The 6,485-nt window shown below is 32.9% G+C and overlaps 1 non-coding gene across 1 annotated transcript; it reads right to left on the bottom strand.

Moving 5' to 3' along the window:
* Window positions 1-5,891: 5,891 nt before the first annotated feature.
* On the bottom strand, window positions 5,892-5,989 carry MIR171K (microRNA MIR171k). The gene has a single exon (NR_048883.1). It is a non-coding gene; the product is annotated as a microRNA MIR171k (primary transcript).
* Window positions 5,990-6,485: the final 496 nt, after the last annotated feature.

Raw genomic sequence — 6,485 nt, 5'->3', positions numbered from 1 at the left:
GTCTTGTGCAGCAACCTCAATCAATTGCGTTTGTCAGTGGCAATAACATTTTGCTACTTTAGTGGCCAGATTTTTATGCTTTATTTAACATATATTGAACCAAATCATACTTCTAGTGTACACAAAAACTTGATTGCTACTATTAGTATTCCATATCTTCAGCAGCGTCTTTAATCGTATTACGTATTATTTGTTAGGAAACTAAGGTCACTTAGCAAGATAATGTTAAGTTGTTCAATATCTTATATTGTTTGATCACATATATCCGATCCTATATTCTAATTGGGTAATGTTAAAAATAACTATCCACCCGAATCAGTATATATACTTGATACCAACATAGAGAGCATATGTCTTTATGCATAGCATAATTGTCTGTGGACTGTATTCTGTTAATATCTGTCTTCCTTGATAATTTAAATTGGAAAAAGGAATCTGAATTTGCTTTAATTTATTCGTTTATGTAAGAAAGGTAGTCACAAAGTTTCCTTTTGATATCAAAGCAGCAATTATACATGGTCTGCTTACCGTCAGTAATTGAAAGTTATGCCATTTCTAGCACCAATCATGCTGTAATCTTTCGTAAGCTCACTCCATTCCTTTCCAAGATGCCTAGCATGAGAGAATAGGCTTCTGATTTATTTATTTTTAACGGGAACATGATTAGGCTTTTTTCTTTTCATTGACTTGACATATTATAGATAATAAAAGTGTCCCGACCAAATTGAGCATATTTTGATTGGCTATGTTGCCCCCATCTCTATAGTTTTGTCACATGCAAGTCATCCATTGCTCAAATTAGAAAATTCAAGTTAAAATGCCGAGGCTTATTAGTGAGAATTCACCTTGGTAATGATATGGGATTTGAATATATGATTATGCATCTAATGCTAACCAGTAACCACACATGACTAAACTTCTCAAAGAACAAAACAATTTAGCCATTCAAACTTTGTACCAAAAGTTCAATTTAACTAGAAGAATGGTGATAGCAACAATCAAACTTTTATTCTTTGTCCCAGAAGATTTTGAAACACAATGCTCTTGCAACTTCAAGTTGTTAAGTTCATACCCTTTAATAATTTTATTTTTTTTTTGTTTCCACAGCTACTCTCTTTCATCAATATTTATACTCAACAAAGGGTCCACCACAAAGTGGATCATGGAGGTGTTTGTTTTTTGGTAAAAGAAATGGAGACATCTCTGTACTCCTCATCCGTGTACTTGGTAGCAAGATTCTTTCGGTTACAACATACAATATTTACCTCAGCAAGATTAGAAATCTGGAACAGGACGCATGCTTGGTGAAAAACAGGTAAACATCCTCGTTAACTGGGGAGAAATGAATAGTACAATGGCAACCCAATCACTGTTCTAGGCCCTGCCAAAAGTCTGTGTTATACATATCTTTATTATAGTTGTTAAAGCTACACTTACAAATCCAATTCATTTCCCTGCAAGAAAGGAACCCAGTGAGTGAATACCACCATATCGTGACAAGAAGCTAGAAAAGTAAAAGGCAGAAAACCAGCAATAATGCCTTCTCAGTGGTTACTTAGGTGGCGACGAAAACCTTTTTCTCTCCCCTTATTATACCAGCATGTGCATATCCAAGATAGTGGCAAGAAGAATCAGTGGGCAATTATTTAACATGTGGGTACTCAAATCAGAAGTAGGCATGGTTTAAGACCAAAACACATTACCTAATCAATATCAAAGAACGCATATTATGATTCAAATATTGGACAAAATATCTAGCTTATATGTTTGACCTTACCTTATCTTGTCACTATTAGGATAAAGCAAAATCCAATGTACGGTTCATTTTTAACCCCATGGTCCTTCAGGGTAATGAAAAATTAGGTATCAAATACAGTTAACTGGGAGGTTTGGACCTGGAAGCAGTGTGACAGACCTAACACGGCAATCAAACACAGATGGAAAAAGTGTAACATAATGATACCAGATTCCACCCCTTGCTTTTCTGAAACAATGAGCGTCTGGTTATATGGTTCAATGGGCAAAACTCCTTATCTATTATTACTGTTCTTTCTTTTTTTCCCCTTTAAGATAAAAGTGTCAGAATAGTGCATCATTTCTCTGTTCTTGTAAGATAGTCAATATCCTCTAGTACGTACCAGTTTACCACAGATGAAATACGGTGCCAGTTTTTGAAAAAATAAAAGATCTACGTATATTGATATTTTGTTCCCAGAAAGTTCATTGGAATCTTATCATTTTGAACTAAAATTAGACCTTCTGTCATGCATGATTTCTGCAAGAACTTCCAAAGTAAATAGCAGCAACCTTAATGTTTTGGGTCAATATAGTTTATTTTCATGAGTAAAACTATGCTACACCATAATCAAATCATTTATTGGCTTCAATATGATCAGGTTAACTTTCAGGGTGATTAATCATTCGTAGAGTTTGAATTGAATTGGGTTTTAACAGCAGGAAGTATTATAAAATTCATTATATTTTAGAGCCAAAATCTAGGTATTCAACTATACGGTGATCATCTTTATATAAATTCCAAACTGATCAGAATTCTACCCGCCACATTCTGCTAAACCTAATTATAGCCACAAATGTTTACACCTAATTATAACTATTTAACCAGCTCCTAAGCACTAGCTAGGGGATTTCCGTGAAAAGACTTGAGATGTTTATCAATCGAAAAAAGTGGCGTCAGAAAGATTCAAACCCACACCTAATTGAGAAGGTAGAAGTTTGTATTTGTGTGAGTTGTGTCAACCCGCATAAGCTATTGCAGGGAATTTAACTTACCTAATAAAATCAACTTGAATTATGTATTTACTATATTGAGACTAAAATCATGTGTAAATTAAACAGTCGTTTTTGCTTATACGAGTCCGAATAAAGAGAAAAAAAAAAAAGAGTGTATGCATATGAGTAAACTCTGTTATTAGAATGCAATAGTTAGCTTTAGATTACACTCAGTACAACTTGGGATATTTCTTTTGTGAAGGAAATTGCACTTATTGTACGTTTGTGGTGATAAAAAAAAAAAGAAGAAAAAAGTAATACTTATCGGCATATCTATATATTTACACGTATTTAAAATGGATGAATTTTATTATCAATTAAATCATTGTTTCATGGAGAAAATTTTCGAATTCTAAACGATAATATTCCCCCAATTTATGATTTACAGAAAATATTAAAAAATCAATTTTTTAGCACTCTCTAATTGTTTGAAGACATAATTTGACAATGGATCATACTAACAATGAAGAATGGTGTACAAAGTAAAACTATAGGTGAGACACAACTTTGTTAACTTATTATTTCTTTCGTTTCATTTTATTTATCGTTTAATATTACAGTACATAGTATTAAAAATATAATTAATTTTATCACTTTTATTAAAATTATTCATATTTAGAAAATAGTAATTAATATCATCTTAAAATTTTAAAATGAAAGATAAATAGAAAAAAAATTCTTTAAAACCGATGTTGAGGAGAATTCTGCCGTCGCTGGCGAGGACTGGCTCTGTTGGTGAAGAAAACGACGTTCGAGAAGGAGAAGACACTGTCAAGGTTCGCCTCAGAGATCAACAGTGAGTGCATGCCGATCACCACGTCCAATGATGCATGGCAGGGTTTACGCCACCTTCCTCCATTATCATGCCAGACCCTTTTCTCTCCTCTCCTCTTCCAATTCCAAACCATTTTATGGGTCGATCCTTGAGTTTGTAGCAGGTTAAGAGAAGGCTATATTGTTATGTTTTATTTTTATAAATAAAAAAACTATAGTTGCGATTTGTAGCCGGCCACCATTATTTGTAAATGAGATCATTGGAATTTTCATGCTAACAACACTCATCATCCTTAATTAGGTATAAATTATCTAATTGAGATATTTTAAAAAATTAGAGAACCTAATTGGAGTAGTTGGACTGTTTAAAAATTTGAAGATCAAATTAATTTATTTAATTGATAGTTAATTTTTTTATAAAAATACTTTTACTAAAAGAGTTAGAATGTAACTGTAAACCTATTCAATTATTTAAATAAATCATCAACAAATTAACAGGAATACTACTGTAAAAATAACACTTTTTAATTTTTCTTATATAAGATAAATTTAAATATCCAAACTAACATGTATATAATATGAAATAAGTGACATTTCTCAGTTAATTAAAGGGACAAATTGAAAAAAAGAAAGAAAGAATATATGAGTGTTTTGTTATTCGAACTAAAGGACTTCAAACTTTAACACGGCTCTTATTAGCATATGTTTTGCTTCTATCTTTTATAGTGTAATTTTTTTTTTTTTGACTGTTTCTTTTCCTTCATTTACCAAAAACAACAAAAAAACTTCAAACTTGAAAGTGTAAACGCCGCGCTTAATGTGTGTCCAAGTGTGGTTCATGTCCATGGTGTAGCCAGTCCACGAATGATTACTAGTCTCCCCTAAAGCCAACATCCCTCCAGCCACACTTGAGGAACTCAATACATGGAGACTTCGTCATAATACCACTTAATTATAAGATCAATCATTTATCATTAGCTCCAAAGTTGGCTCCAGGAGCTTCATTAATTTGCACTGCTCACAGCCTCAATATTGTGCAACGAATCTAATAAAGAGTAGTAATTGATTTTTGGTCTCCCAAAAAACCAACAGTTTGATCTCTTCATTTTCAAATTAATTTGCCTAAACCAACTCTATTAAAACAAAACAATACTGTGCTTAGTTCAACTTAAACAGTAGCCCGAATCAAACATCAAACAGCAAACTAGCTATGTTATGAAACTGTTTTTCACCCATGCGATTACAAACCCAGGTCTTTATAACAAATATTAAAATTAATAAAATAAAAAACAATAACTTTTTGAATAAATTAAATTGAAGACAATTGGTTTTGTATACAGTTTTTGTATCCCACTAATTCGTATAAATAAGCATTCCCCATCGTCAAATTACTATAAAAGGGTTTACTTTGGAAGTTGATCAAACGATAGGGTCTTGCCCATATATTCTTGTATTCCATGGTTCTCAATCTAACAACATTTTCTTCACAAATTGACACAAGCCTCTAAGTTGTTTAGTTTGTCACTTGTTTAATATGTAAAATACGACGATTACAAACTGTTCATTTCTTTGAGTACGAAAAAAAAAACAAATGGAATTGAAAACGTATGTAAAAGTTCACATGAAAGATGAGCATGAAAAATAAAATTGCATATAGTAATTAATAGTATATATTTTCCAACTTTTGGTCTTTAATTAACCAAACATGCACATATAGCTTCAAACAAACTATAATAATATGTTATTGAGAAGAAATTCATAGAGAGTAGTGTCTAATTAAATACTAATTAAAACCTTCGTAACCCAAAAATAAGGAAGGAAAGAAAAACTGGGATCATGAATATCTGGACATGGTATATACACTATATACATATGTATGGCTACACTGTACAGATCGAGATCACTTCCCCCATTTGACTTTTGTACGTCTCATACTTATGTCAGATCACCTTGATATCAATGCAGATGAGAAGAGACTACGAGGGAGAACACACAAACACACACACATATAGATGCAATAAATTTTGCTTTGTGATTTCATACTCAAAATCAAAGCATTATTTATAACCAGAACCAAGTGAGAGAGAGCATATATGAAAGTGTATTACCTGTGTTCCATGAGAAAGATCTGTATACACGTATGGCAATTCTTATATTGCACTTGAGCTTGAGCTTCTCTGGATTTGCTGGTAGCACCAACTAAGATTGGTCCAAGAGGGAAATGTTTGTTATGACAAGATTAATCAATATTATTGGAAACATTTTGAAAAGAGAATCTGATGAGTTGGGATGAGTTGGAAAGCAACCAATTGGGGGGGCTCATCAATGATAAAGTGATATTGGCGCGGCTCAATCTGAGATCGTATTTTACTGCTTCTACATGTAAATCCGTCTTCGGATTGAACCTCACCAACATCGCTTTCTCTGCTTCCCATATCCCAAACATTATCACCATTATCATCATCTTCATATTCTCTCTTATATAAAAGATGAAAAACACATGCACAAAACACAAGTTGATCCGATCGAGCAATAATATTACTCCTCTATGGATATGATCTCACTTATTCAAGATCCATTTTAGAACTACGTTAGAGGGGGTTAATGAGAAGTTCAAGTGGTTTTGTTTTCATGGATGGCTCTCTCTAGCTAGCTAATGGCCTATCTACCAAAAAGGAAGAAAAAGGCGTTTCAACATTAAACAATATCCCCTATGGTCCCATTATGCACCTAATCACAATTATTGAATGTCCTTGTTGTAAGTAAAGCATGAATATGAAATGCGACCATGATGGTGGAGCTGGAGGAAGAAGGCAGTGATATAAGGTTGGTTGATGTTTAGGAACATCACTATACTAACCACACAAATTTAAATTCTTGATGGGAGTCACTATCAATGCATTCAGGTGCAACTATATATG

This window comes from Glycine max, chromosome 13 (genome assembly GCF_000004515.6).
Source record: "Glycine max cultivar Williams 82 chromosome 13, Glycine_max_v4.0, whole genome shotgun sequence".
In the NCBI taxonomy this organism is placed as follows: domain Eukaryota; kingdom Viridiplantae; phylum Streptophyta; class Magnoliopsida; order Fabales; family Fabaceae; genus Glycine; species Glycine max.
Note: the sequence above shows the minus strand (reverse complement) of the source record. Positions and strands in the feature narration are given on the sequence as shown.